Source organism: Ctenopharyngodon idella, chromosome 3, assembly GCF_019924925.1.
Source record: "Ctenopharyngodon idella isolate HZGC_01 chromosome 3, HZGC01, whole genome shotgun sequence".
NCBI lineage: Eukaryota > Metazoa > Chordata > Actinopteri > Cypriniformes > Xenocyprididae > Ctenopharyngodon > Ctenopharyngodon idella.
In genome coordinates, this window is record NC_067222.1 from 28,573,857 (window position 1) to 28,583,502 (window position 9,646).

The window sequence follows — 9,646 nt, forward strand, 5'->3', positions numbered from 1 at the left end:
ATAGAGTGGCTGAAAAAAAAAAAAAAAAAAAAAACAGCGAGTGCACTTCACCCGAAGCAGTCATCTCCTCAGCGTCTCTCTTCAAAGCAAATACTGTTGTTCACACATTTCTCACACCCCAGGGTTACACTGTGGCAAAGGCAGAGTGGTGGCATAGGGAGGCATCTGCGTTCACATGGGCTGATGTTTTTCACCACTGAAACAAGGGGCTCTATATATCACACTTCTCTGGCTAAACTGCTCTGCTGTTCAGATGTCCATTTTAAAGCTTGATGCATTGCTGACTGTATGGAGTTGGCCAGCAGGCCACTAAAGCACTCTGCACAGAGAAGAGAATTAGAATTGGGAGTTCTCTGTACGGGTATGAAAGTACATGGGGGATAGATTTAAAGGTGACACAGGTTACCAGACACTCAAACACTGCCAAATACGAAGAGATGCAGGAAGGTAGACAAATGAAGAGAGAGGCTGTGTTGCATTTCCAATATCTAGCGGCTATCGAAATTGACTATTTGGCATGGAGACTCAGTTTTTCCCAATGTCTCATTTTTGTGTTCAAATACGGCTAGACAAAGTGCATTGACTTTGGGGGGGATTTTATGGAAGTCAATGGGACACATCAACTGTTTGATTGTAAAATCAGTTTTGAGTAAATTATGACAGAATTTCCATTTTGGGGTGAACTATCCCGTTAACACCATGTCCGTCTGTGTATGGTGCTTATAAGGGATGAAATTAAAGACTCTTCTGAGAGGGTTTATGTACAATCTGTCAAACTGCTAAAGCACAGCACATAAAACAAATATCTAATGGTCATAAGTTTGGAGTCAGTAAGTGACAGTAAAGAGATTTATAATGTGGCAAAAGATTTCAAATAAATTTTTTTTTAACTTCCTGTTTATTAAAGGATTAGTTCACTTTTCAGATTTCCTGATAATTTACTCACCCCCATGTCATCCAAGATGTTCATGTCTTTCTTTCTTCAGTCGAAAAGAAATTAAGGTTTTTGAGGAAAACATTCCAGGATATAGTGGACTTCACTGGGGTACAATGGGTGGAAGGTCTAAATTGCAGTTTCAGTGCAGCTTCAAAGGGCTCTACACGACACCAGCTGAGAAATAAGAGTCTTGTCTAGTAAACAATCAGTCAATTTCTAAAAAAAATAAAAATTATATTCTTTTTAACCACAAATGCTCATCTTGCACTGCTCTGCATTCCGCCACACAACGTAATCACGTTGAAAAGTTCACGCGATGTAGGCAGAAGTACCGCGGTAGGGCGAAAAACTCCATATCATTTTCTCCTTCAACTTTAAAATCGTCCGACATCATTGTTTTACCTTTTTTTTTTCTTGTAAAGGACATTTGGCTTAGTCTTTGCATGTTCGCTTTATAGACACTGGATCTGGATCTGACCTTTCCAACGTGATTACGTCATGCGTGTGGATCGCAGAGCAGTTTAAGATGAGCATTTGTGGTTAAAAAGTATATAATTTTTTGTTTATTATTTTTTTAGAAAATTTACAAAATGTTTTGCTAGATAAGACCCTTATTCCTCGTCTGGGATTGTGTAGAGTGATCTGAAGCTGCATTGAAACTAAAATTTGGACCTTCCACCCGGTGAACCCCATTGAAGTCCACTATATGGAGAAAAATCCTGGAATGTTTTCCTCAAAAACCTTCATTTCTTTTCGACTGAAGAAAGAAAGACATGAACATCTTGGATGACATGGGGGTGAGTAAATTATCAGGAAATGTTACATGGTTCGCACACAAATATTAAGAAATATTATCAACAACATTGATAATAATATGAAATGTTTCTCGAGAACCAAATCAGCATTAGAATGATTTCTGAAGGATCATGTGACACTGAAGACTGGATATAAATCCTATACTGGCAAACGTTTATATCAACCATCCCTTTCAGCTATAAAGGCCTTGATTTACTAAACACTCACTATGAAGTCACACATTAAGTGTATTTGGTATCTATCATTTATCTTTCTATCAACAGTTGCATTGCAGCATAATGTATTTTCATAGAAGCTGTTAAAAAGTAGTGCATGAAAGTCATTAAATATGGGCAAGTCTTGCATTTTAAGTAAAATGGATAATGTATAAACATAAAAGCATTCAGATATACAGTAAAACTGTAAAATACTTCCCTTTGCATGCACATTGGGAATGAAATATAATCTCTGCTCATTCTCTGATTAAACTTGAGCATCCTTTTCTGTCCTTTACGACTGCGATTTTTTTGAGACTATGCGACCAGTGAGAAAGCCCGAAAAAAAAAGTTGCTGTGTCAGCGACCATCTTGCACGTCAGACTGTGCGATACACCACAGTCAAGACTTCAGTCATGACTGACAGCACTTACTGTTTTACGTCATCAGCCCACGTCACGCATCACTACAATGATAGCCACGCACCTGGGGATTGTATTTCCTCTGCTATCTCTCTCCAGGTGCATTCTGGGAATTTCAATTTCAGTGAACTGGAACGATTTTGACAGCAGGACACTCCTAGAAATAGCCATATTAAGACACATCCTGAGAAATGCAGAGCCTTTCCGTTGAACCTGGGTAGTTGTGAGAGAAACAGATCAAAACAAATGAGATAAAAGACAAACATTTTGAGAGAAATCTCGATGAGGCGGGGGAAGATGGGGTGGTGTGGGACCTGAAGGAATGAAAAAAAGCAAATGAAAAAAGGCTTTGTTTATTTGTTGTGTCAGGGATGTTTGGTTTCACAAGCTAATGAGAAGCAATTAGACAGCTGCCAATTAAGCATGACCATTAGACTGTGACTGAGAGGATGGGGAAAAGACAGAAATACTGATGAGGGATGGAGCATAGTGACAGGAGACTATTGGGCTTAAGGGGAGGAAAAAAAACAACAAACACAGAAAGTAATTATTACAGACAGAAACTTCTGGAAACCTAACAAAGCGCCAAAGTGTTTATCCCTGTCTGTAAACAAAGAGCCCTCAGGGCCGCCTGAATACAAGCACTCTGAGTGATATTGGTCAGTCAATGTGAAACCTATGTGCATGATATCTCCCTTGACATGTTGGAGCTGTGGAAACAGAGCCATCACTGAGGCAAATAAGCTACATGCGCACTCAGTCGTTCGTGCCTGGCGCTGGGGAGCGCCACTCTTCAGGCGGAACAGTCACACTGTGGAGGAGCAGAAATCTGGAGACAAGTGTGTCAATGTGTGTGTGTGTGTGTACACATGTGTTTGTGTATGTGTAGTCCAGCAGGGGGTGCTACTCTCAGTTCTTGCTCTGTCTCTGTGAGGGTTCCACTCAGCCATCTGGCTCTCAGCTGAAGAAGTGATGCTGAAGTAATGATTAACCTCTACAGGCTCCAGCTCTCTGCTAATGGAGGCTATTTCTCTCTCTCCCTCTTGGCCCTTCCCCCTCCTGCTGCTACCTGAGACTGGTCACTCAGAGAGATTGCACTGATGGGTGTCTAGGGGTGTACAGCCAAAATTATAGGGGAGACAAGGGCTAGATGTCACACAGAGAGGTTTTTTTTCATAAATGTAAGGATGGGGCAAGTTGTCACATGTGTTTTGAATGTATGTATTTTAAGCTGCAGTCCGTAACTTTTTTGGGTTAAAAATGATCTCAAATCAATTTTTGAGCAAGTACATAACTAACCATTGTTCAAAACTATCTCACCTTAGCCCGATTCACAACGGTAAGCTTGTCATAATGTTTTATAATAAGAGCGGTACTGGTGGGTTTCCGCGGGAAATTCAAGCATGCAACCGTTCGTATTTGCGTCATTACGTCACATCTGTAAACAGAGAGGAAGGAGTCCCAGCTAGTAGCTATATCATGTGAGGAGGCTGCTTGTAGTGGATCATTTATAGCCTTTTCTCACAGCAGCTGGAATAATTAAATTTATCATTTTGATGACGGATTGTAATCCAGAAAGGTCCAAATGACAATCATCAGTGACAACTGGAGATTCACCCGTAGTCAAAAGCAAAAGACTTCGGACTGCGGAGGGGCTACAGAAATTGAAATCTACAGTAACGCTAATACACACTAAATACACATAGTCACGCAATGCTGATGTTGTTAACATTAACAATTTGAGAACAAGTATAACAATAATAATAATTTGCACGATTTGACGTGATCCGAGCTAAGCGATCGTTGATTAAAATCACATTTAATCAAGAACAAAAGTGGCAGATTTGTTACTTACTCCTTCAGATGACATTTTCCGGTGAAAATTCTTATTTTGGTCGTACTTCCAATTCGCAGAATCTGTGTTTCCAAAGTACAGTATCCACACTGATGTGGTGACTGACACCAAACATTAGATTCATTCGCATGGAGTCGTGCCGGTGCACTACACATGCAATGATAATAATTCTGCATATAACTGCAATTGCAGGTTTCAAACAGAGATGGCGACAAAGAGGCAAAACTTCCGGACTGCAGCTTTAATTTATTAATTCCAATACTTGTTGACCAAACATATTTGTTGATATGTCTGTATGTTATCTTTTATTTTTGTTGTTTCATGGATTATTTAGTGTTTTCTATATGTTCAATAACTTGACAAACTTGGCTTTTCCAGGATTTGAATTTGATTTGCATTCTCATTTCATTTCTGAATGGTACACAACATGATCCAACCAACTGGGAATGGTATCTTTTTTTCTGTGGCAATGACAGCTGAAACATGCCAAGCCAAGACAATTAAGGTATGTAGCTACAAAGATATCTTCCAATCTATCGCAAGAGGATGTCTAGCCCCAGTTTTTCCTACACATTAATTCATACACACTCACATACAGTATCCAGAGTGTATTGCCCATCTAAGCATTCAGCTTCTCTGAGGATGTTTCACACACACAAGCAAGCACTATTTCAAGTCCCTCTTCCCCAACCAAACTCTTATTTAATTAGGCTAATTAAGAAGCTAGAATAACCATTTCCCGATTATTTATAATTTTGTGCAGTTAATGAATTGAGCAAATAAAGCTAGCACAAGTCTGTTCCCTTAACTGACCCAGTACACACACATTTTCTTGCTGTCTCTCCCACTCATGCTGTTAGTGTGAAGAATGACTTGAAGCTCCACTATTTTCTGTCAGAGGTTTTATATGATGTGACACAATAAGCTCCTTAACACATGGAGTTAATGGACTCCATATGGGGAAAATGAAACGACAAAAATGAGTGTCCTATATCGAACCTTGCTCAATTCACAGGCTTTTAGATGCCTACACATCTAGACATTTAAGTGATCTGATGGTGTTGGTGCAGTCTAACAGTATTAATTGTTTCAATACCAGGTAAAGGCCATAAAGATGATATGAGATACCAGATCATCACCACTGTGCCCTTGAGCTAGGGATACAGTTACAGGAAAAATGTATACCTTTGGATGGGTCATAAAATAGACAGTTTGATTAAACAAATAACTTTCAAAATAAGGTAACAATTTTTAAATCATTACTGAAGAAATTGTATAAACAGTTATAGTGCAGGGTGGAAAAAGTATGTGAACCCTTGGATTAAAAAACTGGTTGACCCTCAATAACCTCCACAAAACATTTCTTGCAATTGCTGGTCAGATGCACAAAGTTCAGGTGAGATTTTTCACCATTCCTCATTACAATAACTCCTCAATAACTTTGGGATGTATGGTGAGAAACACTCTCTTAAGGTCCATAAAAATTCATGGTAAATCCAATCAACTGCTTTGTTGTAGGAATATGAAATAAAAATGTTGTCATCATTTTCACACCTTCGTCCAAAACCTGTTAGCTTTTTTTGTTTGCCGTTTAGTGGAAGATAAAATATTTTATTTAGCAGAATATCCAAACTTCTCTTCTCCATACAACAAAAGTGAATAGCCATACAATTTTTTTTTTTTTTTTAAAAAGTCCAATATATTCCAAGTGTCCAAACAAAATGAGGTAATGATAATGGTGAGTAATGATGGTTCACAGGATGTTAATTTTTGGGTGAGCCAACCCTTTAACTTGTATTTTCCTTGTCTGTGCTTTAGGTCACTCTAAAAATTTTGATAATAATAAGCAACCAACCAAAATGTGTCCTCATCATGTCTGTGCTGATACCTCAATAACCTCTGCAGCACAGTTTATTTGCACCCTAACTGGGTTACATGGAATTAGGCTGCAAGTGTGGCATAAATCTGTGATTGGTTGAAGACTAGCCATCTTATAACTCTCTGCTTTTTCAGTACAGCTCCAGGGTCAGGGTGACTGATGAACTTTATTCTTGGTGGAAATTTTCTTTGGATGCCAATTTCAGCCAAAACACTTTTGTATTCTTCTAATAATGGTAGCAGGTAGGGGGTCAGGCAGCTTTGTTGCACACCAGTGAAGACTGATGTCTTGCTCTAAATTGAAGCTTTTCTTTCAGTATTTGAAGCTTTCTTATGGCCGTTTATGCATTTGATTATTCTCTGTTTTTTCAGAATGGGGTTGTGAGCATATGCTGCAAGGAGGTCTTATATACAGTAAGCCAATCATTATCACAAAATAAACCCAGACACGGTGACCTGGTATCACCGAGAAGGGGCTGATTTTGTGATAATGACTGGCTGCTGTACATTATCCCGCTTATTATATGGCTTCTCACAAAATGAATAAAATGGACATTAAATATTGTTCAGAGTTAAAATAATTTTATAATTTTACTGGTATGTTATCTTAAAGCTTCCACTAAGGAAAACTTGGTTGGACACTACCAGGTCCCTGAAGTAAAAACTTGATTTGTTCCTCAACATAGGGTTGATAATTGATTTTTTAACGATAACTTACAAACCTTTAAAGGGTTAGTTCACCCAAAAATGAAAATTCTGTCCTTAATTACTCACCCTCGTGCCGTTTTACACCCGTAAGACCTTCGTTCATCTTTGGAACACAAATTAAGATATTTTTGTTGAAATCCGATGGCTCCGTGAGGCCTACATAGGGAGCAATGACATTTCCTCTCTCAAGATCCATAAAGGTACTAAAAACACATTTAAATCAGTTCATGTGAGTACAGTGGTTCAATATTAATATTATAAAGCGACAAGAATATTTTTGGTGCGCCAAAAAAAATAAATAAATAACGACTTATTTAGTGATGGCCGATTTCAAAACACTGCTTCAGGAAGCTTCGGAGCGTTATGAATCAGCGTATCATGATTCGGATCGCGTGTCAAACCGCCAAACTGCTGAAATCACGTGACTTTGGCGCTCCGAACTGCGGATTCGACACGCTGATTCATTACGCTCCGAAGCTTCCTGAAGCAGTGTTTTGAAATCGGCCATCACTAAATAATTCGTTTTTTTTTTTTTTTTTTGGCGCACTAAAAATATTCTCGTCGTTTTATAATATTAATATTGAACCACTGTACTCACATGAACTGATTTAAATATGTTTTTAGTACCTTTATGGATCTTGAGAGAGAAAATGTCATTGCTCCCTATGAAGGCCTCACGGAGCCATCGGATTTAAACAAAAATATCTCAATCTGCGTTCCGAAGATTAACGAAGGTCTTACGGGTGTGGAACGGCATGAGCGTGAGTAATAAATGACAGTATTTTCATTTTTGGGTGAACTAACCCTTTAAAGACAGACCTGTTGTGAGCTCAGAGGTTTTTAATCGATATGCTTTTGATGAACTTATTTTTCAAATAATCATGTTTCACAGCGATAAGCGTGTAATTTATTTAGGATAGCTGTGTAAAAATTAGCACAGAAACTAAGATCTATTTTTGTTCAAGGGAAAATATAAACTTGCACAGAGCTACTCAAATACAGGATATAGTCTCCATGTCTCAGCGTGACTGTGACTTTCCCTCTCTTGATCTTTCTCGTTCTGTTTCTCTCTCTCTCACACACACACACACACACGACAGTGAGGGGGAGTCTGAATGACAGATTGCTGAACTGCTCATATGCTATATGTACCTCGCTGGAAGAGCGTGAGTCACCCCCCGCACAGTTATTCATACACATTTATGTGCATTTATCAGAGACGCATGGAATTAAAATCATCAACATACATCCACGCATGTTTGTTTGCATAAAGCATTAGTAGACTCGATGACTTGGCGGTTCAAATAAATATAAATATAGACCTCCATAATCACGAGAGTCTTTCTGCAAACGGCTTCGCACATCTTATTTAAAATATAACGACTCGCTTCTTTTTTGGTGCGAGTGTGAATGTGTCGGTGGTCCAACTTGCGAGTGACAAAAATGAGTCTGACGGGGAAACAATGCTTAATGCTACTAACTATAGGATAGCAAAATAAACTGGATTCGCAGGCTCTGGGTCCAATCATACTTAGCATTTTGGAGCAAATTAATCACTTAGAAATACGGCTAGCTAATGCTAATACAATATATTAGGCCTAGGGCTTGTTGTTTAATGTGCAAGGCCTAAAATACCCTTCTGTTGTATAATTTACCTACAAAAACGGCAATTTTTCTTTTCAGTCTATGTTAAGCTTTGCATATTTTGGGTACATGTAATCCAGTGTTTGTTTTTAAGGACATTTTTTTTTTGCTTACCTTTGTACAAAAAAGTTGGCACTTGATGTCCAATATAAAATGTAGGTCTTGAAGCAACAACAGTTGAGACTCAATTGTATTCGATATCAGCGTTTAGGGGTTTAGCTGTAACAGACAGACCATCAGTTATCAAAGCTAATTGCTTCATGAATCAATAACGCCCTCTGCTGGCTGAGGCCATCTTCATTTCTTACACGACAGCAGAATGTAGGCCTTGCCTTCTATTTCTATTCTATAGAAGTTACATAACAATTACCCACTTGAAATGATAAATAGAGCACATCATTATTGTAAGATAATCAGCTTATGTGAACACGCAGGCAGGCATATTCTGAAATTTGAGAGGCACTTGGTGTCCGTTGAAAATAATATTGATCTATAAAAGCATCCAGCATGGATGAGTTTGGAATACAATGTTCTTTCTGACAGACAGTAATAGTAATGTTCAGCAGAACACAGTGTTCACGGCATAAATAAATATATTCATTCTCTTTGCTTAGTCTATGATTTTCATGTACTGCTGAACCAGGGGTTTCTATTCCATTTTGAGTGTGAGATGTTCAGTTCTCACTGAATGAATATTAATCTTATGATCTTTGAATATTTATTAACTTCATGATATGTGTGAGACTTTTATGCATATTAAATGTGTGTCTGTGTGTGTAACTGTAAAACTAACGGTGTACAAAAATGAATGTATTATCACAACAATATGATCTCAGCCAATTTTGATTTGCAGAATCCACAAAATATAATACATGACGCCTTTGTAAAGTCCTATTGTGGTGGTATTGGGAGATAGGATGGGTTTTATGAGCAGAAAATGACCTTTATTTTAAATAAGAGATGTTTTACCCTTTCATCAGAACCCTCACAGAAATGTACCTACCACCAGAAGGAAGATGATTTTTAAAAAGTCTTAATTTTTCATCAGTAGACGACTCTTTGTACAAAATATCCCCAAAGCTGCTAGTGGAGAAGTTTAAAACCGTTCAGTGTCCTGTTTGGCGAAGGTACCCACCCAAGTAGCAACAGTGCTGCCAGCACTGACCACAGAGACCACAGTGGCTGAGGCGTA